This window comes from Ambystoma mexicanum, chromosome 5p, assembly GCF_040938575.1.
Source record: "Ambystoma mexicanum isolate Mex_15411 chromosome 5p, UKY_AmexF1_1, whole genome shotgun sequence".
Taxonomy (NCBI): domain Eukaryota; kingdom Metazoa; phylum Chordata; class Amphibia; order Caudata; family Ambystomatidae; genus Ambystoma; species Ambystoma mexicanum.
The window spans coordinates 607810075-607834636 of record NC_090930.1 but is presented as its reverse complement, the minus strand read 5'-3'; positions in this window follow the sequence as shown (position 1 = coordinate 607834636).

Here is a 24562-nt window from a genome sequence, read left to right as displayed (position 1 = left end):
GCATGAAAAACCAAGTCAACCAGACTGGAAGAAAGAGACAATAGAAAGTGCTCTGGGACATCAACATGCCATTTTTATCCAGCTGAGGGCTATTCATAATTGTGAACCTGGTTTATTGATTGGGAAAATATATTTTGCTCTGAACACAAAGCAGTTGCTGTACAATCATGTTACACAGACTAAACATGCCACTATGATATACCATATTCAATGGGGAAGTGGAAGATTTCTCTTATCTGCAGAGTCAAACACATATTTGGGATAGCAAGAATAGTGATAGTGTATGGAAAAGTCAGATGCGTTGCATGAATTAAACTAGCTTCTGTGAGAAGAATAGTGTCATGCATAAGATGTAATAACATAAATGTACATTTCATACATCACTTACAGTAATTCCAGATACATTTTGTAGACACTTTTTAGACTAATTATAGCCATTACAAGGACTGCTAAGAGGATCCATTTTTAACCATAAATAATCTTTAATCAATTCTCCTTTATTTCCCTCAGTGGCAAACCAGAAGAAGGAGTCAGAAAAGGGATTAAAGGTTCAACGCTGTGTAGTTGAAATAAAGAGAAAATGCCTACCTGTATCTATTGCTAAAAGGGACCTTCCCTGCCTGAAAACTAAACTAAGGTTGTTTGTGAATTGTACAAATAAAAATAGTCCTCAGTCTGAAACCTAACCTAACCTCTATCTGTCCTGACGACGTTTAGAAACACTTAACATACAAAGTTGCCAGAGCAGTAGCCTTCCCCCTCAGGCTTCTTATGGCCAGCACAACTTGGGTTACTCCCCAGTACTGTCCATCAGTCTGACATGGGCTTTCCATTCATTTATCAAAGTGAGGTTTTTACTCCTCTCTTCAGGTTCCTGATAACAAGTTTTAATTCTTTGCACAAATCCAATGGTTCAGTGCCTTAAAGGGAGAAATTATTCTCCTAGAGTGATTCCACTATCTTTGACATTGATTTTTAAAGTGTTCTTGATTTTGGATTGAGTAATTGAACCCTCCATGTTCCCTGTTTTCCAAATGTTGAAAGATGTGACTCATTTTTCGGAGGCTTCCCAAAGCCTTCGGGTTCGCTGATTCACTCCACTCAGTAGGGTCTTTCTTGGGCATCTGTCTGTGTCCAGCAATCAGGATTCCTGAGCTCCCTTAATGCCTTTGGCTCTTCTAGCTTCCTGTCTGACTCTCTTTTGTTAAACCCCTTTTCCTTTCGGGCTCACATAAATCAGGGACATAACTGTCCATCCCTCCCCCACCAGGGCTTTGGGTTTGCAGGAGCGTTTGTTTTCTTTAAAACGCCCAGCTCAGCAGTCGAAATACTTCTTGCACAGGGAATTGGTTTCCCCATTGCAGCCTGGTCTGTGCATTGCTCATCAGCCCCAGGCCCACCTCAGCTGCTGGGTGGTCACGCCACCAGGAGAGACAAACTCACTTGCGTTCCAGTCTCTGCATCCGGTTTGGTGTTGTCATCTGTCACAATGCTAGCCTTCCGGTGTCTTTCTCTCATTCTGTTCTCGCTCCATGCTGCCGCAGTCTCTGTGGTGTAGAGTGGCTATAACCCATCAGGACGTTCTCACAATAGAGCTTTGCCATTGCGTAGCATTCTACTTGCTCCATTCTAGCTTCTGCATCACTTTATTTCCGCAGACTCATTCCCAAGGGGCATGTTGAAATCAATCAGCGGTTGCCTTCATGAGGCTTCCAGCGTTGCCTTCATCCAAATTTCTGGGAGTAATGTTACTATGTTGGGTATGCCAATCCACAGCAATAATATCAGTCTGTTCTATTCCCATTTAGGCAGACACAGTGTTCTTTGTAGGGAGATCCTTGTAGGACTAGGACTCCTTGTCCCCTAGACAATAGTTACTCCCAGTGAGGTCCCACTTGTGCAGAACCCTAAGGAAGATCTTGCTTAGTGGGCTGACCTTTCTGGCCTCAAATGGGGTGGCTCCCCCCTGTGAAGAAGGGACAAATTACCCAGTTTGTCACAAATCATTAACCTCAAGCTTGTACCTTGAGGCAGTTAATATGTTCCTGTGTTTAATACTAAGGCTCAATTAGAGTGTTCCATGTAGGGTGACTGTACACATCTTGTAAACAGACACAATGGGCCTCATTACAACCCAGGTGGTGGACCATGGTCCATGCCGGAATCCGCCATGGTGAATGGCGGAATTACCGCCCCATTCCAAGGTTGGCAGGGTGGTAATTCCCCATTCACCATGGCCCCTTCGCTATTCCCATTTTTGGCCCATAGGGCTCAACGGGAATGGGGAAGGCGCTAATTACGGCACCGTAATTAGCTCCTAGGTCCCTTTGCGGGTTGGTTTTTTAACGGATGCTAAAAGCAGGTGTTAAAGTGCAACCCGCAAAGGGACCTCGTAATCAGGCGTTAAGGGTTTAATGGCGCCGACACCTTTTACGGTGCCTTTAACCCCTTAACGCCTGGGTTGTAATGAGGCCCAATGATCCTCTTGACCTAAATATATTCGAGCAGCTACACAAAGGGAAGGAGCAAAAGACACAAATATCACCATTAATTTCTGTGGCTGCTCAAAGCAAAAGCATTAATGTACATTGACTGCTAAGCTAGAATGCAAAACAAAAGGCGTTTAGGCAAATTGAGATGTTGCAATTGACACAAATTAAACTACATGATCTTACAAAGCACTTTGAGCATGAGTTAATGTAATTTACAAAACTGCAAACATAGGCGGGTGCATGAATGATTATCAGCAACCTGGCGGGGAGGAGGCCGCCAGTCAGGTGGCTAGGAACGCAGGGTTGAACCACTGATGCAAGCCTGCATTCCATGCTGCCTAACGGCCGGCTTCCCACGCCGCCATCTTCCCCAACCTCTGTTTGTTTATTTTATTTATTTTCTGCCCTTTTTCCAACCCCCACTTACCTGTTAGTTGTGGCGGCACAGGCCGCCACCGTAGCTGCTTCCCCACTTCTCTGGTTGCCATGTAAAGAGAAGAGGGGCTCCAAAGAGCCCCACCCTCCCTTTCCATGGTAGCCATTGAGGAATTGTACATAAATGTACCGCAGCAGTCTGACCCACTACTTTACATTTACAGGCCAAAGATAACTCTTGCAGTTCTGTTCTGGATGAGTTGTATAGGGCGCAGGGCACACACAGGGAGATTGAGGAAGATGCTTTTGCAGTAGCCCAGCCTAGAGAGAACCAGGGATCTGGAGACAGTGAGGCACTGGGGGAAAGTGAGAAAAAATACAGTACCTCTAAGGAAATGAAGTTGATAGTTAGATTTTTTGGAGATATCAGAAATGTGAGTGGAGAAGGAGAGAGTGGAGTCGAAGATGACCCCAAGGATTTTGCCTTTGCAGGTTGGGGAGGGTGCTGGTCTAAGGGAGGCCCGCCAGATTGAAAGAGGGAAAGCGGGAGCAGGGGTCCCAATGCGAACAATCTCAGTTTTACTGGCATTGAGGCAGAGGTTGGTTGCAGCACAGCCTAACTGGATAGCAGACAAACATTCAGATATAAGTGAGGAGGAGGAAACGGCTGACGGTAGCCTAAAAGATAGTTGTGTGTCATCCGCATAACACCGGAAATTAGAGGTGAAAGTGGTGAGCACATTTGCCAAAGTAGCTATATAGACGTTGAAGAATACCTGGGGAACAGGGCAGGTTGAGAGAGTGATAGTGGAGAGAAAGTCTCCAAGTTCCACCTGGGATGGGCGGTCGGAGAGAAAAGAGGTTAACCACACTAGAGCCCGACCTGTCATTCCCAGGGTGTCATGAAGACGTTTGATCTAGATGTTGTGGTTAACCATGTCAAAGGCAGAGGGGAGATCAAGGAGAATGAGGACAGAGGGAGTGTTAGTGTTAAGATGTGAGAGCAGGTCTTCATAGGTGTTCAGAAGAGCAGTTTCCGTACCTCTGGATGCTCTAAAGCCAGCCTGATGGTCATGGAAGCAGCCAATTGATTCAGTGTGGCGGTTCAGCTGAGAGATAGCCAACTTCTCAAGGAGTTTGCCCAGGAAAGGAGTGATAGAGTTCGGATGAGTTTGCCAGAACAGAAGGGTCAGCAGAGTGTTTCTTGAGCAGAGGGTGCACGAGGGAGTGCTTAAGAGCAGTTGGGAAAACTCCAGTGGAAAAGGAGAGATTGTAATAGTCAGCTGAGGGTCGGGTGTGGGAGTCAATGTTGTCCTTAAGCGTTTTAGAGGGGCAAGGGTCATTTAAAGTAGTGCACATGTTGTGTCGTCTTTTGAAGATTTTTAAAACAATGCTGCATTCATGGATGAAACTTTACATCATAATGGACTTCATATTGTGTCAATCATGATTTGAAAAAGTGGAAGATATCTGTGAAGGCGCACGACAGTAATACCCTTTCTGAAAAACAGATAATCATTGCAGTTTAAGTGTGCAACTTGTTGAAACTATTTAGCCAAAACCGTTTATTGTCAGTTTGTCGATACCTCTCAGCATTTGCACATGCCAACGTACAGCCCCATCTGATCACACCGTTATTTCACACCTCCCTGACAAGCATTTCCATTGTCAACTCTCTCAAATTTGCCTTTATAGCTTCTCTATTTAAATGACCTTTCTTGCGCCTCAGCCACAGAGACGTCATTTGGGGGCCGATAGGGGTCGCTCTTGTGACCGCTGAGGTCTCCATTGCTACCCCTGTGGTCACCCTTGCTAACCCAAAAATGTTTTTAAATGAAGGTCCTGGGCTGTGGGCAGAAGCACAATATGGCTCTTTGTTTCTGGGGTAGCTGGCTTTCTTGTTCAGGCCTCTTAAAGAAACAGGGGGTTCCAAAAGTTTAACACTTTGAGCAGTGACCCAAAATAAGTACGAATAGGAATAACAAATAATTTGTCTTTTTGGCATTCTATAAAATAATTGCTAGACTCGTTAAAGGTTTATTTCAGTCACACTTCAGGGGGTGAGTCATTGATTTAGTCTGTTCTTAAATACCCCAAATTCACAATTCAGACTAAAACTTCCAAAAAGCATTTAGAGTAGAATAAGCATCCATTTTGGATTATGTATTTTGCTTTTTGCAAGTTGCAGTCATAGTATGTTGTTTCTGCTGTTGTCTCTGTTACGATCATCACAAAACATTACATCTTGGTGTCCTTGGTCACTTGACAAAATCCTTGTGTCTAAAAGCTTGTGTACAGAGTAGAAATGTTTGACCATAGAGCATAAAGTGCCCCTTGATTTTCTTGTGCCACAATTAATGCTTTGTTATGATGTGCCTATCTTTCCTATCTCTATGGCATGATGTTCAGGATGCTTGTTTACATGTATGAGTTAACGAGTGTCCAGAGTACGCGATGCCGTGTGAGTGCTCTGCTTTCCCTGCACTACTCTAAATTCTTTAATACACAGTTGTGATCCCTCCCAATGGTATGTATTTTTCCAACCTCTGAAAACTGAAAAGTAGATCCACAAATGCTTGACATGTGGCCAACTTTGCACCAGACCTGCAGAGGAACTGGCCTGCTGTTAGATCTCATTTACCAGTTTAATGGTATCCACTACAGAGTGTTATTTGCTTTCTGACTTTCAGGACATTTAGAGATGTAATTGCTCATTTTACTATTGCCGGTAAGATAGCTATAGCTTGTAAGATAGCTCAGTAAGTTGAGTGCTCGCTGGTGCAATCTGTGGGTGATCTGGAGGTTGCAGATTCGAATCCCATGCAATGCTGACACAGCCTTACATCCGTCGGACGTTGATAAATGAGTACCCGCACAGGTTGGGCGATATTTACTGTATATTTGGTCTATATAAAGTGCTTAAGCGTAAATGTTACATAATAACACATCATTATCATTTGACGTCTGTTTGCATTCACAATAATTTGGTAATATGGGCCTATATTCACTGATATTAATGATACATATCGTGATCCATTCTTGTATGAACTATGTGCTGTTTTTTGCAATCAACATGGGTCTGGAAGGTAATGTGTCACACATGCATACCTATAGCCAGCAGCTCATTGGAACACAACAGAAATTCATCTAATATGGGATGTATAAAGTGTGTTGATGTGTTTGTTTATTGTCAATAACATGATGACATTTTTAAACAAACCAAACAATGTGTTAACATATCAAACAAAAAATACACTGTAGGGGCGATTGATGGGAAAGAGCCCATTAATCCTGCAGTCGATTCCATGAATCGACAAACGGGGTTTCGCAGGAAGAATGGCATGCAAATCATGAATTTACCATGCAAATAATTCCTGCAGGGGTTGAACACCAGGGGTGTAAGAAAGCTGGGAAGAGGCTGACCTCTTTGACCCCCCTGAGCCAAACATAAGGTGTCCGATTCAGTGAGCAGGATTATGAAAGCCTTTCTGATGAAAGCAGCGGCACACCCACGACCTACCCCAGGTGTGAACAAATCAGGGGAGGAAGACGGCAGTTACTTGCCAGACGACTAAGGGGAGGAGGAGGAAGTAGATCTCAGAGGACCTTTCAACATGGTTCCGTCCCCGCAGGAGGAGGATAACATGGGCAAAATGTTTGACCCAAAGTCTATCCGACACCCCAAATCATTGGAGTGGGTGCCATCCCCAAGAGTGGCCTTATACATGGCCCAGCACATCTTCTAGACAGGTAGGTTCGCTCCAGAATGAGAGCTGATTGCCCACAACCTGAGTTGCCGTGGAAACTAGCAGACACTTTGTTTGTAATAAAGACAGCCAGAGACATTAGAAAAGGCATTGACCGTGCCTGGAGAGGGTGCCATGACAAGCTGCTGGACTTAGCAAGGCCACTGGGCAAAATCATGGATTTAGCAGAGAAGGCGAAAGACACCGGATCCCTGGTAGACGCCCAAGCTCTAGCTAGTTGGGCGCAGCATGCTGTCTGCCTTCTAGGAAATGCTAACTGTGCGCTCGCCTCAGAAAGGATGCGAGGCATTCTCTAGAAGATTGACAGCAAGCTCAGCGATTTGGCGCCGTTTGTAGGAATTTACCCGGCATTAGAAAAAGCCCAAAGCTCTATCCGGAAAACTTTCCAGGATGTGTTTTTGCCAGGACAGGATGACATCGGGGTCGATCGTCCGGTCCCTTTCGGCACACACTACAGACCACATGGCCATCGGGCACAATATTGGGAAAGAAGGCAACATGATACGTTCTTCCCAGCCAGAGCATGATTCCCCAGAGTTTGCAGGGGCAGAGGCTTGTATAGACAGCCAGGCGCAGCAGGCAGTGAGTACCCCAAGCGTGCAGCCGCAGAAAGTGCGGGGGAGAATGCTTCTATGTCTGCACATATGGCATTTATCATCCAACGGTGGTTGGGTGCTCCAAGTGATAGCAGGCTTACGTCTAGAATTCACAGGTGAGCCGGTGCAAAGAGGGGAGCCCCAGCCATGCATATGCCCCAAGAGGAATTAGCACTCCTGCAGGACAAGTTGTGCAAGCTAGTAGTCAAGAACGCGATAGAGCATGATTCCCAAGGGGGCCTGGGTTTCTCCAGCAATATGTTTCTGGTACACATAGTGGAGCTAATAAGGCCAGTCATAAACTTAAAAAGTTTAAATGAGTGGCCAACTTACAATCATTTCAAGATGGAAGGAATACATCTCCTTGGAGACCTCCTGCACACAGGAGATTGGTTAGCACGCCTAGATCTCAGAGACGCATACCTCACAATCCCAATAGCGAAAACACACCAGAGATTCCTCTATTTTCGGTGGACTGGGGAGACTTGGCACTTTACATGTCTACCTTTCGGGCTAGTGTCCGCCCCTTGGGTGTTTACCAAGATAATGAGGCCGGTAGCAGCGGCGATAAGAGTAACAGAGATCAGGATTATCATATATCTAGACGATATTCTCATCCTAGCTCTGAACAAAGTAGCTCTCCAAGAGGACGTGCACTGGGTTTACGCCCTTGTGTCCTCTCTAGGTTTCATTGTCAACCTAGACATGTCTCAGTTACAGCCAGTGCAGAGAGTGGAATTCCTGGGATTCATTATAGATACCAAGAAGGCGATTCTCAAGCAAGGAAAAAGCCATCAAGAAGGAGCTCAGGATAGTCATTGTGAAGAGGACTATTTCGCTTTGCAGTCTAGCCAGGATAGTGGGCCTATTAGCAGCCTCGATCCAAGCAATCTTTCCTGGTGAGACTCAAGATCAGACACTTACAAGGGAGAGTAGGTTACCATCAGCCAGTGACCCTAGATCATGAACTGCTGACGGAACAACACTGGTGGATCCAGAAAATGGCGACACCCCAGATATAATGATCAAACGCGAGCAGAGCCGGATGGGGAGCCAGATGCGCAGAGCTAGAGACAGGAGCAAACTGGTCAGCAGAAGAGCTGCAATTGCACATAAATTGTCTCAAGCTTCTAGCAGGGTCCTTCGCAGTGCATGCTTTTACCAAAAACAGAGCCAACGGTTGCATCTTGCTGAAGATGGACACAATTTCAGCTCTGCACTATCTAAACATACTGGGGGCACCAATTCCAAGATGCTGGCAGAGTTATCGAAAAAATTGTTTGGCATCACTGCCTCCAACATCAGATTGCAGTGTCAGCAAAATACCTGCCAGGGTACCAGCCAGAACAGTGTAGCAGACTGGAACTTGCAATATCTCATGGACTTCAGTGACTGGAAGCTTCATCCCCAAGTTTTCAATCATTTACAAGGGATTTGGGGCCCCCTAGATAACGATCTGTTCATGTCCAGATTGAACGCTTCGACGCCCAGGTACATCAGTTGGAGGATAGACCCAGGTGCAGTAGGGAAAGATGCCTTCTTATATCAGTGGAGCGGAGCAGTGCATTACGCATTTCCACCCTTTATCATGCTAACAAGAGCCTAGCGAAAGTCTGCAGAGAGGCAGCAGAGCTAGTGATAATAATCCCATTGTGGAAGTCCCAAGCCTAGTTTCCAGTAGCAATGGAACTTCCTTCAGATTTCCAGAGGATAGTTCCTCATCGGCAGGACCATCTGCTCAGCCCAAACATCATTCCACATCCTCTAATAGTAGCAGGCACTCTCCAACTACTAGCATGCAGGGTTCAGGAAAAGATGGGAGTTGTCAGGCATGTTGCAGCTTGCTGCTGACTGCATTAGAGACTCCTGGGCACCTTCCACCATTCAGAGTAATGGCACTGCGAGGAACGGTTGGTCCCTCTAGTTCACAGAACGCGGTATTCATCCTGTTTCAGCCCCTCTGGTTCAAATACTCAATTGGCTTGGGAACAGATTTCACAAAGTCTGCGCCTATCGACGCTAGGAGTTTACAGGTTCGCGGGGTCAGCAGGGCACGACAGAATAGAGGGAAAGGCCATAGCAGAGCACCCCACAGTGGTTTGTTTATTCAAGGGAGTAAAGTTGAGGAAACCACTGACACCCAAATGCGTGGTGCTCTGGGGCATCAGGGACATATTTCTGCTGTTTCTCAGCTGGCTGGAGAATAGCGATCTCTCGCAGTCTCAACTGTCAAGAAAACTAGCAATGCTGATCTGTTTAACATCGTGTAGGAGAGTATCAAATGTTAAAGCATTGGAAGTTGACAGGCAGATATTTTACCCAGACAGCATAGCATTAAGCATAGCTAGACGAACAAAATGTGACTCTAAGATCATTTCCTATCCCTACTTTCCAGAGAATAATCAGATATGTGTAGTGCAGTGCATAAATGGTTATGAGTTAGCAACAGCCAACATTAGGCCAGTAGGAGTCACCCAGCTGCTAATAGCACACCGAAAGCCATACCATGCCATAGCTACAGCCACGATAGTGAGGTGGGTCAGAGAAGTGATGCATTGGGCAGGCATACCCTTGTCCATATTTTTTGTGCATTCACCTAGAGGAGCATGGCTGTCACTGCAAGAATTATGAAGTCAGCCGATTGGTCTGAAAGAGTTATAGCGAGCTTTGAACAAGCATAATGCTCACCTCCTGTCTTGACATAGAATGAAGATTGCCCATGCTTACAGCGCAGGGTAGTCTTGATTCTATAAAAGACACGGAGACGAGCATTATATCCCGCCCGATACAGCGAAGAGTTTGTATGTGAACATGTGCATTGATATGCTGTCAACTTTTTAGCGTATCCTCACACTCATGATTTCCTCTCCATTCCTCATAGGAGACTAGCCGAAAGTGGCCTGAGACGTGACTGATGCAGGGGAGGGAAGGGAGATTTGTCGCAGGGACCGCGTGTTGTGTCCAGTTGGCTCAGAGCAGAGTGAGATGGAAAGGAGTTGGAGATTCTCAGACATGGAAGAGCTCACATGGAGCGAAGAATATTATGTTTCAAGTTCGGGCAGAGTTTGCTGTCATAGAAATAGGAAAGTACCAAGGGCAGGAGCCTCTTGCACGGGACCCTAGTACCTGATAGGAGGAGGACAAGAGCCTCAGGACTACCAGGAAACTAGAGGCTCATGGATCTATTAGTTTCAGTTAACTTTTCTTGAACTCTTTAAACCATTGGATTTTCATTTTTTGTCTAGGAAGAAGAGCAAAACGAAAATGTTCAGTTTAAATGTTCAAATTTTGAAAAGTGGAGAGTTGCAGTAATAAAGAAAGTTAAGCATAATGCTCACCTCTGTGTCTTTAATAGAATCAAGACTACCCTGAGCTGTATGCATGGGCAATCCTCATTCTATAGTATAGCAAGATGTCTGATGGATTATGCTCAACTATTGTTTAACCACAACAATAAAACACAGGACTATAGCATATTGTACAAAAAACACATTAAGATATTTTGCACTTGCTCGGGTGAATGGATTCTCATGGTCTTCTGTACATTTTGCTACATGTCACCTCCAACCAGAATTCTTTCATTCCCCTTTCTGTCTCCCAACTATTCAAACTGGCCTCTACAAAAAGATGCGATTTCAGACCAGTTCTTTCACACACTTTTCTATCATCTGTTGCATGAATCAAGTTAGCTGACAGGGAAGGAATATTAAAGGGTCTTCAAAAGCTGAAAGAGAGAAAGAGAGATGGTCCCTACCTAACAGGGAGCAACAGCTGTGGGAGCATGTTCCACAGTTTAGCTGCAGCCACGGAATAAGCACAGCCACCAACCCGGGTGAGCCGAACCCGAGGCACTTGAATGGTAAGCGATTCCTGCTACTGCAGGGGGCGGTTTGGCATGTATGGGCATCCTTTAAACTGCAGGTATTCTGCTCCATTGCCATAAAAGACTTGATGAACTAAGCACATGGATTTAAATTGGACTCTTTCGATGACAGGAAGCCAATGCAGTTGTCTCAAAGCAGGGGAAATGTTCATAGAGAAAGGGGTTCGAGTTACCAGTCTTGCTGCAGCATTTTGCAGCAGCTGTAGGCGGTGCATTAAAGACAGTGCAGGAGAATGCAGCCTAGATGGACGAAAAAATCACACTTTGCTCAAGACCCTGAATTTGTCGTGAATGGATTGGCAGACAGGTGCTAATTGTGCCTCAAGAGAGAGATCGGAAGAGAGCCTAACACCTAGAACTCTCACCGATGACACAGGTGACGGGTAAGAACCAAGAAAGGGCGGTCAGGAGGAGGGAGTCCGCAGGGAGAGAACAGAAGTAGACCCACCACCGGAACCTCTCTCCTGTCCCCATTCAACTACAACCAACGGCCTCAAGGAACCCCCACAGCTAATACGCTGGACCCTGTTGAGATATATGGGTGTCATCAGCTTACAAGCAACATCGGAGGCCGTCCGAGTGGATGAGCCCAGCCAATTGAAGGATGTACATGTTGAATAAAATGGGGGACAAGGCAGACCTCTCTCTCTATCTCTCTCTCTCTCTCTCTCTCTCTCTCTCTCTCTCTCTCTCTCTCTCTCTCTCTCTCTCTCTCTATCTCTTTCTCTTTTGCTTCATCCCTTTCTATCTACCTGTAATTACGTGTGTACTCAATCTCTATGTCTCTCTCTCTCTTTGTCCCACTCTCTTTCACATGTTTTTCTCTTCCCTCACGCTTTCTCACTATCAACTTCACAATAGATACCTTGTGATATAATATCTGTGAATTTCAGTTAAGTGAAAAGGGATGTCTGGGACATAACCTCCTTGTCCTTAGTCCTATTAGATTTTGGAGGCAGTATCTATAAAATATGTGATGCAGGCAAGAACTCTTGAGAGCTTAAACAACATGCCAATACTCTGCTACTTACAAAACAATGAAACCACTCCATCAGAAGGGCTAACAGGGCTATTGGAAATGGAACAACAGATCAAGAAGAAGAGAAAATTGAAAACAGGGTGCACATAGAGGAGCAAGGGAAGGAAGTGGCAAGCAGACATAGGATCGAACTTTCCAGCAGAGGAAAACATGATCTGGGAAATCAATATTGTGTGTCAAACAACAATAATGAATGGCTTTGAAATATTGAATCTCTAGCATGGTGCAGAACCATGGAGCTGAGACCGAGAATATGATTATGCCAAACACTGATTGAATGAAACCTCTTAGTAATAGTGAGAAAGCTGAAACGAATACAACATTTTAACCTCTATTCTAAAACACCCACATCAGCATTTATTGTATTGTTTATTGTTTCAAAGTGCAGCGGAAACAAACAGAGTAGTGCATGCCAACAAACCAAGTGCAGTGAAGAGAAGTCTGCATTCCTAGACCACATAGTTTGGGTATCGGCAGTCCCTAAGTGCTGAGTATAAGGCTGGGTCAAGACATCAGTGGAGGCAGAGCAGGATTTATTGATCAAAGAAGATCATTTGCTATAAATCATCGAAGTGTGAGGAAGGCTAGTGCTGGGATCTCCTTCAAACCTGCAGTTGGAAGCTTATGAGTTAATAATTGAGAAAGGCTTTAGCACCGGCATTCATGTATGTACAAATCATTCCGGCAAAGGCATCTAGAGCAATTCCACCTCTTGTTCAAGGAAAACAGCCCGACCGGGTCGCAGTCTTTAACAGGAACTAAGCCATGGACAATTACAATTTTTTGGGTTCAGGCTGAACCAGGAAAGCCCCCAAGTTAAGGCATGTGCCGTTGGGGTGCTTAGCGGAGGTGTGTCTGAAAAGGTGTATACAGGCCTAGGCAGGTCTCCAGAAAAGGCATCCATGCATATTCGTATGCCTGGCACACAATTTTTGAGTGATAAGCAAATATTTGCAGGTGGCTGGGATTTCCAAACAATTTGACAGACCCCACCGGAGCAAATTATTTTTAATAATCCCTTTAAGGCGATACCAGACACCCAAAATGAAGTGCATCATTTTTTTAACCAAAAGTTCCACATCCGAACCTCGGCCAGGATTACTTTTACAACAACATATATCAGGTCTCTTGCACAATCCCTATGGTAACAATATTATGTTATGTTATCCAAATTTGTAGCATGCCCATTCCCCCGAGCGCATCTTGGCGGGGTGACGTACACAGCATAGGCAAAACTATCCAAGTCTTAACACAAGAGTGCAGTTTTGAGCAGACAATAGAAATACAAGTGAGTCTCGGTCTATCTTAAATTAAGTGGAAGAATATTCCATAGTTTACTAGCCGCCACCTAGAAGGCCCGGTCACCAATTCTCTGAAGATGGCATTTGGGGACCTGAACCAAGCAATCATTTCTGGAACGCAGAGTACAGTGGGAACTTGTCCTAAAGGAAATCAGCGCACCTGCCTGAAAATAAGCCTGCCTGATAATATGCCCGGTGAACCAGGCTGAGAAATGTAAAGGCCATTCTCTGTTTCACCGGAAGCCAGTGCAAACAGCGGAGCACTGGACTAATGTAAGAACCGTATGGTGTAGCTGTGGCTGCCCAAACAGCCAGGTTCTGTAGCACTTGCAGACGGTGGATAAGGCCAGCCGGCTTAGCCAAATAAAGACCATTACAGTAGTCAAAGCTGCTAGAAAGAAGAGAGGCCACAACTAGAGGGCGAATCAAGGAGGGGAGAAAGGGTCGAATCCTGTGAAGAACCCTAAGTAAGAAATGTCCAGATTGACATACCGCAATAACTTGCAAAGCCATAGACAGAGATGCAGACAGATAGACCCTTGATTTCTCACCACCGTCACTGGAGTAGGAAACACATCCACTGAGGATAGCCAGAAGGAAGGGGACCAAGAACCAGATTCTGAAGAGGAGCCCACCACCAGTACCTCTGTCTTGTCCCTGTTAAGTTTGAGCCAGTCGAGACAGTAGAAGAAGGACTACCATTTGTGAGTTTATTGCACAAAGAGGTAGTCTATATTCAATGTTAACCCCAGCAGTCATAACAGCGACTTAGTCCTGATGTATGCTGTAAGCCTGGCTTGAGGTGGGAGGGGATATTTTCTATGTTTAGAATATGTTGTATTTCCACATGTGGGAGTGATAGCCTCAGTCCAACAAGCTTTTATTAAGCCACTTTGGCTCACCCTGTGTATGATTCAAAGTACAGCCGAATTATATCACTGAAAAGTATTCCTAAATATACTAGAACTGATTTAATACAGTGTTCTTTGTTTGTGTTGAGTTGAGGCACCCCTACCTTCTTGTTGCCACTTCCCCTTCTGAGAAACATTGGGTGAGGCTCTTCCCAAGAGGTTTTGGGTGCACACATTCTATATTTCCAAGAGAGTTCCACCACTTACTTGCCCTTCACTTGATATAGTGCAAGAACCTTGCTGTGTCCCTCCTTAGCCATGGAATACATTGTAATGGACCTAACTATAGCTATACAGAAACCACAGGTAGATGTCTCTACCTCTTGCCAGCCAAGTACAGTTCTGTTTGAAACGATGACTGCTTTTCAGGGCAATGTTGACCAGTTAAGCAGTAGGGCTTGTGGCACCAGAAACCTCTAGTGTTTCAGAAATGTACAGGGATTGAGTTCAATGGTAAAACAATACTGTATAGAGCAATGTTCTGTTATTGCACCCAGCATGCTGCCAGCTCCTCAGCCAGGAAATAAAATCCTGTTCTTGTGGACGTAATATACTGAGTTGGCCATTTTCTGCAGAGGCTTGAAGGAAAACTTAAAAGATGCCTTAAGTCAACTGTTCTTACCCCAATACATCTGGTAAATAAATGGTGGTGTTGGTACTTAAATTAGAGTAGGAGAGAAAAGGGGCAAATGCAGGAGGTTGGCAGCACAGACCTTGTGGCCAGAATATACTCAACTAATTATTTTCTGCAGGGGCTGGAAGCACAACTTACTAGGTGCCCTAAGCTAAGTTCTCTGACCCCAATATTTCTGATCAATAAATGGATTTGGTGCTTAGATTTGAGTAGGTGAGCATAGGCTTTAGTGCAGTAGGCCTGACCCTATTTGATTCCCTATCAGGACTGAGAAAAATGAGTCTATCCAATTGGAATAGCCAAACATGATGCAGCTTGGTAGGAACTGGGTCCACTTTTCACAGAAAATCGAGAATGCTGGTGCAAGCTGAATCTTTGTTTCTAATTCAGAGAACCTGGCCATGCTTTCCAGGCCTGTGGGGCTAAGACTGGCAGAAAACAACAATGCCCCATGCTAGCGGAAAGTCTTGGGATGGGAAAAATCTTACTTCACACCTCTGCTTACAGTTGACATATGGTTCTGTGCTATTCCTTGCACATGTGTTTATAGACAGACTTTTAAATTAAGAGGCAGAAATAGACAAAGGCTCCACATGCAATGTTATTGATTTGGCATATGCCGGAATAGAGGGTATTCCACTCCTTCTCAACAACAAAACTAAACCTATCATTTCTGTTCCTGGGTCTATGCTCAAAGTGTGGCATATTTTCCAACAGTCTTTGTTACTAAGGATGTTATGTTTCAAATGACCTAACAAAGAAATAATTTTCAACAATATCTCTGCTCCACATTATCCTGGGAAACCCCTGGTCAGGGTTCACAATTGGCTTATAGATTGGCAGTCATGGAAAGTGACTTTCATGGTCAGTCAATGCCCTTCCTTTTGTACCAAACCAGAAATCCTAGAGCTGCCTTGCACAACTACACCCTGTTATTCCACTGCCTAGACCCATCATGGGTACTGGCCACTGAATGTCTCTCCCTCATAAGTAACAGGAACACTGAGAACTATGAAATCCTGGGGAGGCATACAAACTGCCACCTCATTGACCTTATACTTGATGGATAGATAGACCTGGTACCAACAGCACAGGTACCTTATGTGCCTTGTCTGTGAAGGAGAATATGCATATATCAAGGAATACGTCTGTAAGGGATTTCTCTGATAAACTATTTTGCCTGCAGCACCGTCCTTCATCTATATGACATATACATTTTATATTGTACTCATTAGTGTGGACCACCATCAACTTAAGACCATTAAGGTAATACAATGTATTATCCACTGCCCCTAATACAGGTATTAATAGACCATGCCAGGTTGAGTCAGACCTATATTAACTTGGATTTGAAGTAAGCCTACAACTTCGTACGTATGCTCCCTAGAGATGAGTGAAAGACACTTTACTCACCTTACTCACCCCCTTTGGGCATTACAATTGTCCTGTAATTCTCTAATCCTAGCACTTCCTGCATGTCTATGTTGTCACCTACCTTACCTACCTTGATGACATCATACTGTATTCTCCATCATATGCTACATGGAATATAGCTGGGAATTTTTGCAATGCCTCATGGACAATAGATTGTTTGCCAATTAAGTGCATGATTCCATGTGTCTTTTCCACCAGGATCAGATTGTGTGCTTGGTTTACATCTTGGCATCCCAAGATGTTGAGATAAGCCCTGCTAGATTGTTGCTGCAATGGAATTTCCTAGTCTAAGGAACTTATGGGAACACCAGTGGTTCCTGGGCATCACCAACATATATAGGTGGCTAATTCCATGGACTGCAAGATCTTACTATACCTTAGAAGACAACTGAAGAAACATAAGCTCATTGTGTAGATCACATACCACCTGGATATGTTTTAATCCCTTCTGGTCTTATTTACATGGCTATTCTGCTGGGTTCCCAGGAACCCAAGTTCAAATATACAGTCAAATCCAACAGTATGGGCAATTATCTTGGTGCCCTGATGATGTAGAAATAATTGTTTGCCTCATCCTCACACACCATATCTTACTATTCCTGTGCATTCAAAATGGCAAAGGCAGAGAGACATTATAAAATATTTGAGAAGGAATTACTTGTCGATAAAGGTGCTTCTTAAATTGGAGGCCATCACAGGCATCACTGATCATCATAGTTTGGGGTTTCAAAGAACTGCCAAGGCTGTGAACCAATGACAGACTTAGCAGATCAGTGTTTTATTGTTTTTAATGTATTATCACATTTCAACTTCTCACCAAAAAACAAAAGCTGTCTAGAGCATACTATATGGACGTAGGAGACTTGAGCGGTATCACAATCATTATCATTGAAGGGACTTAAGCATCACGTTCCCATCCTCTGGGTGCATATGTGCAAATGTGCAACAATTCTAGATTTGCACAAAATGAAAGTCCTTCCTTGCCCCTGAACCTTTCTATCTTCACAAAAATCCTTCTGGTATGGGGTGACAAGCTGTGACTCACTACCAGGACAACCAGCACATCTAGTTACAACAATGGTATAATATCCCTGGTAAAGTTCAATGTAATTTTCAGAAAACCTTCAACAAGGTAAATCAGACCATGTGGGAAGACCATGCAGTGGGATGTGGTGGATTATTTTAGGGGATCTGGCATGTGTGTGAAGCCTAAGAACCCAAAAGGAAACCCAAAGTGGTTGCTCCAATCCCTAATCATTCCTGACAGGATTTTGTACACCTGCTTTATGATTTGTTTTACAGACATCCTCAGATCAAGTACAGAGGAATACCATGGGATGTGGTGAATTACTTTAGGAGATGTGGCTTGTGTGAGGCCTAAAATCCCAATGGGAAAACAAAGAGGTTACTTCTTTCTCTGCTTATTGCTAACAGGATATGTCAGGTCTGCTTCATGGATTGTAGAACAAACATTCCTCAGGCGCAGATGTTAGCATATTTTGCTGCCTTGGTCACAGTGCCATCGCTCCTATCTTGGATCATGGTTTTGTGAATCATGTCCCCCTCCTCCTCAGCCTCATGGGTCCAACCATATTCAACCATTGATCAATCAAGCAATCATTAAAACTTATATAGTGCACTTTCACTGAAGGCATCATGGCGGTTGACAAGCAGGACCACCCTGAGAGGTGAGAAAAGATAACCGAAAGCTGAGACCAATCCTTACCGGAAGAGAAACTTTTTTAGATTTTGTTTAAAAGGCAGAAAGTCCAGCATGGTTCTCAGATGGACAGGTAAAGAATTCCACACATTAGGCCCCACAACCGAGAAAGCATGGCTGCCTAGTCAGTCCCTTTTATATTTAGGTATCTGCAGAAGTACTGCATTTGAGGATCTCAGGGACCGCGTTGGAGCATATCTGTGCAGTTTCTCCTGAATGGCCGAACAACCTTTGTAATTCAGGGCTCGATGCATCATGTACAGGACTTTAAATTTGACCCTGGCTTCAATCTGAAGCCAATCTAGGGATTGTCGTGCCCTCGTTACTCCTGCTTCTACCGGAATATGTCTGAGCAGGCACGCTTTTGCACTTTGCAGAACCTGCAAGCACTGGATAAGGAAGGATGATTGTGCCAAGTATATGGCATTACAGTAGTCCAGGCTTCCATTTACGCACATTGCCACTATCTGGGGGTCTAATTCATCAGGAACAACAGGAAGAACTTTCTTCAGTTGTTTAAGTTTTACAAAACCTGATCCACATATTGTGTTAACCTGAGTCTCCATAGACAGAGATTCCGGTATCTTTCTACCCAGGTTTCATACTATTATGGCTGTCTCTGGCAGGGGGCCAAGTGATGATGGCCAGGAGTCATCGGTCCATCCCCTAGCTGCCTCTGTCAGGCCAGTGATCAGGACCTCTGTCTTTCCGCCATTCAACTTGAGCCAATTTGTCTCCATCCAGACCCAAAATGATTCTAAACAATTCTCTAATCTTGCGTTCAACTCTACCTGCCTGTCATGATCCCTGGCCCTATAGCAGAGACTCCTGGTCCTATAGCACATATCTATCCCAATACCTGCCATTTTGGCCACACCCCAAAACATGGACCCCAAAAGAAACATCAAAGGATTCATGCCCGCTCACATAAAGGCACAACACAAGCCAACTGGGTGCAATCTTGGCGCACCTGGCACCACACTCATTGCCCAATAGTGGAAGGAAGGAGGACATTGGGATCTACTTCCTATTTCCCCCAACATGGGGGGTGGGGGGCTGAATCAAGCAGCACATGCTACAGACTAGTTCTTGGGGCATGGTTGGGTGTGGCTGGCTATATAAAGCACACCCAGTCCAACAGCCCTCGCTTCGCGTTACACTGCTAACGCAGCGTGATGCTCACCGGCACAGTTCCTGAGTTCCTTGCACTATCTGGCCTGAAGAACTTCCGTGGGCCCAGCCGTGTGTCCGTGCTGGGTTTGATCATTGAATGCAGCTCGAGCGGTGAGACTCTTCCATCTGCTCCGCTCCGGCGTTCCGAGCGTGCAGTCAGCTGTTCCTCCTTGGCTCCTGTGACCGTGGCTCCAGCTGGCTCCTGCGAGCCCCTCTTCAGCCCCTGTCACCGCGCCTCTGTCGATAAGATCAGCTGCTGCTCTCCGGCTCCTGTGACCGCGGCTCCAGCTGGCTCCTGTGAGCCCCTCTTCAGATCCTGTCACTGTGGCTCTGATCAGCTGCTCCTTCCAGGCTCCTATTACCGTGGTGCAGCTCCAGCTGGCTCCTACAAGCCCCTCTTCAGCTCCTGACACCATGGCTCCGAACAGCTGTTCTTCCTCGGCCCTCATCACTGCGGCACCGGCTGGCCCTTGCAAGTCCTCATCAAGCCCCCGTCACCGCGGCTCAGCTGGCTCCTACAAACAACACGCCTGTTACGGCAGCTCAGCATTAACAAGGACAAGAAGCAATGCATTAGGACTATAAAGCACACAGAAACAGATTAGTGAGTGCATGAAGAGAAAGAAACTCACACTGGGAAAACAAGAAAAGGAAAGACAAGAGGAAAAGCGGAGTAAGCGCGAGAAAACACACATAAGCAAGCTGCAATCTATCATAACCCACCAATGCCGCAGTGGGACTGGGCTTGGAGTGAATCAATTAAGTAACCGATTCCTACCACAGATTGCGCCCCTGCCTGGAAAATTGGGAGGATGGAGAGCTCTACTTTCATGTACAGAAGGTGAGCGCAGTCCCAAGGGTCTTGGGCTCCAAGGTGATTACAGGGTGGTGGGTGAGACCTAGTACACTTGTTTCCTAACCTTAGTCGTATCTCCTTACAGAAACAGATCCAGTATCCCCCAAAGCCCCGAGAGGTCTTGGAAGGTCCCACCACAGTCCCTGGTGCTCCTGCAGAGCTAAGGTGTGCGTTACACTGCCTTGGATCCAGAAACAGAATTTGGGTGTCATCTGCCTATGAGATATGAATGAATGAGAGCTATCAAATGGCGAATATAAAGGTTGAAGAGCAGAGGGGATGCGCTGAGCCTTTTGGAACCCCACAAGTAATCGCAACCGGGGATGACCGATGCGGGTAAAGAGAGACTGTCTGGGAACGTGAGACAACAAAAGCACAAAACCAGTCCAGCACTGCCCCGGAAAACCCTGCCTCCTCTAGCCTTGCTATCAAAATCTCATGATCAATTGTGTCGAAGGCAGCCGACAGCTCCAACAATGTAGGGCCTGCCATACCGCCCTCGTCTCTGATCATAGTTAGCATGTCCAGTACAGGTACTAGGACAGATTCCATTCCCATCAGGGGGCGAACGCCCATTTGACAGGAATCTAAGATGTTGTGGCCTTTGAGAAACTTCCTCAATTGAGGAGTCACCACTGCTTCCAACACCTTCATAAGGAAGGGTAGAAGTGAAATCGGTTGGTAGTTTTCCAGGATTGAGGCATCTAGGGTAGGCTTTTACAATAACGGTTTGACAAGTGCCTCTTTCAATTTAGAGAGAACATGGCCCCAGGTCAGGGATGAATTTACCGCTGTAGCTAGTGTATCATAAAAATCCTCGCAAAAGTGATCACATTATGTTTCATCTTTCTGGAATGAAGGTTGTCATTTCCTAGGGAGTTTGTTGATTTACACTTCTGCATACAGGCCTCAGACAGATGGGCAAACTGAAATGGCCAGCCAAACCATTATGTCATAGTCAAGGACATAATTGGTTGTCATACTCCATATGGCTGAATTTGCATATAATGATGCTTTCTAAACAGCACTTGCAGACAATCCCTTCCATGTCTTACATGTGTTTCTCACTGTCTTAATTCTATTACTGAATTATTATTGGTCTGCACTGCTGCCAGCCTTTGACTTTTCATCCTGAAAAGCATGTGTTCTTCTCCCTTGATCTTGGTAGGTGGGGAAGTTGTTGCTGAAGGGCAAACTGTTAGTTGCCACATTCCCTGTCCCAGACCTACTTATGCAGGTCAGACATACCTGGCTCAGCTCTGCTACTGGGTGTGCACCTCTTTCTAGGATAGCTCTGGCATTTGTATTGACACTTAGATATGTGTTTCTTCATTTGCAACACATCACAGGAGGGGTGAAGAAGATGTGGGCATTCAAGCCAGTTCTTCACCTCCTGGCCACTTGGCTTAGTCCATTGTTGATGTTTCCAACATGTTGAATTGAATGTGCCAAGGTGTAACTCTTTCCTATGCCTCCGATAAAATATTAATGGTGTTTCCACAAAATACTTCACAGATAGAGGAATCCCCAGGTTTAAAATAACTTCAATCTTCCTGACCAAAGTGCCCTGGAGGCCACCTAAATTGAGTGCAATTATTTTCCTTAGTATTCCTTTTTCCAACTATACTGAAGATATGCCACGGATTAACAATCCAGTGTTAATACTGTTTAGTAACCCACATCTGCCTTTTCTGGGACCCTCCTCCACCGACGGCAAAAGAAACAGCAAAGAAGGGAAGTTGAGTTATTTTTCACATGAACATAATACATCCTTTCTATGGTCAGAACACTCCAACATTTTGTTAACCACATGTTCCTGGAAGAAGTTTCCTATTTCCCGCATATTGAGAAAATACCAATTTTTGTAATAATAGCCACACTGTTCACTACAACTCTGTCACCTGGAAAAAACATACTCATCCACCATTCAAGTGAACCCCAATAACAAAAACTTGGAGATGGGGTTGTCAATCATCTCCTTAATAGTGAACCTCACTTCCAGCCATAAATCTCACAAATACAAGCACTGCAACCCTATATGTAGGAATGGTCCGAAAGCACCTTGCTCCCTCTTGCACACATCTATGCAGTTAGTCAGGAGTTCAGTGCCATTTTATTTTATTTATTTGAATGTTTAAAGCGCTCGCACAGCCCGTGGGCATCGGGGCGCTGTTACAGGAATGGTTGCTTAATTGTTTTTTTTTTGTCTTAGTTGCGTATTTATAACACGCTTAAATACCCAGAGGTTTCTAAGCGCGGACCTGGGAATCGAACCTGTGTTGCTTCCTGTCGTCTTGCTTCCAAGGCGAACACGTTGCCGCTGAGCTATCCCCCCACATTGAAGCATTGGCATTAGATCAGTGATCCCCAACGTGTAGCTCGGGAGCAACATGTTGCTCGCGGAGCCTTAAATTGTTGCTCGCCAGTTTCTCTGGGCCATAGTGTTCAGGTACTTAAGGGATGAGACCTCAGTAGTAGTATAGCCAGGATAGAGTCCTGGACTGTGCGAGAATGTTCGCAAATGAGCCTGCAATGTAGATGCAAGATTTGAGTTTGTTGCCACTATGCACATTATTTTTCAGTACATGCCGTTACTTATTATTGTAGTATGATTGTTTAAACCCTGTCATCTTCAGATATTTTGCCAAGCTGCCAAATGTGTTAATGAGCAAAATAATTGAACCATGTTCCCATGTTTGTGTCCTGGAGAAAATTGTCATATTTTGTTCCTTTGTACAGTTAGTAGGAGGATAATCGACATATAATTGGCATGTATGCTCAACTTCCCTTTATTAAATAATTTGTGAAGGCCCTGCTTTTTGTACAAGTGTTTGCGTTTGATTCCACCATGCACTAAAGTTATCTGAAATATTACTTTTAGTGTCACCTCCATTTATTTTTAAATAGTTTCTTAGCGGAAAAATTGTCACAGTTTGATACTCTGTCCATCTGGTATGCGGATAATAGGCAGATAAGGGAAATGCATGCCACATTTTTCATAATTAATTTGCCATATATTAAAATCCAATTAAGTTACTGTTAATAAGTTTAAATTACCAAGACAATTAATTCATCCAGAAACCTAGTTAACACCACCACACACCTCTATGAAGTGGTCGTCAAATGCTCAATGTTTTGACCAATGTTTGCTACCAAGTTTTGTGTAAAACTCTTTTTGGACAGAGAAAAGAGGCTCCAAATCCTACAAAAAATTATGTTTTAATCCTAACCACTTTTTCACCAATGTAATAAGCCCCATGTGTTTTAAAATACACAATTTGCCATTACATGCCAACATAATACTTAGGAGGTAACCTCCAAAGCCGCAGTGTAGTGATCTGTAAAGCCCATCATGTAATGACCAATTACACAATTAATATTTAATCATATTTCTCCATTAAGTTAGCAACATTTAAAAACATGTACCATATTTTTTATAAACTTCACATCGAACAGGCCCAAAATAAAACAGCAGCTTTAATATATTCAAGCTATATATAAAAACCTGACCCTTACAATTAATTATATAAAACATAGCTTCAATGCATGCCCACGCTTATGCCAAACACTGAAACAATGACAAATTAACAGAAATTGAACCAAATCTCAATTGACCCGCATTTTGCAGGCACACTTTGTGCATCCTCATGCACAGCTTCTTCATTTATTGAGGGTTGGTAAATTTAAACGTACCTTTCAGCATCGGCCTCCTGCATTCTGGGATCTTATTTCACAGATTTCACCTGGCCGTCTTCTATGAGGGCAGTTTATGTATATTTTGGAAATGTACCTCTTGCCCCATCAGACAAGCTCTTGCTTTAAAAGCTATTTTGAGTTGACTTAATGTGCCAAATTTGGTTATATACCACCCCCTATACAAATGGACGGTGCGTTAAAATCTTCCATAGTATAGGAATTCTTCTTTATCAGGGTAGGCTGCAATCACACACTGAAATTCACTTTATGATTTGCAGAAAATTGCAGAAAATCCTGAATGTGAAAAATAAGTTACAAATCTTTAACTTGACTAAAATCTTCAAACTGAATACAAATAATTCAGCTCATAAAGCGCTGCAAGGTGTACCTGGAGGGAGACCTGCTATTTGGCACAGGAATTTATTTTGCAACCCCTCCAGGACATGACCGTTCAAACCACCACAGATTACACTGCCATAAAAAATCATGGAATATACGTTTGCCTTATAAACCTCCAGGCACTTGTGGATCTGAATGACCCAGGCTTCAAATAACATTTTGAAAAGCCTTTTAAAACCTAATGGTGCCCTTTCAGCTGTCTTCTTAAAATGCTTGACCCAAGCACCACTCTTTGAGAAGAGTAGTCTCTAATTAACTTGAGACTATCTCCTCATCTCTACATAAA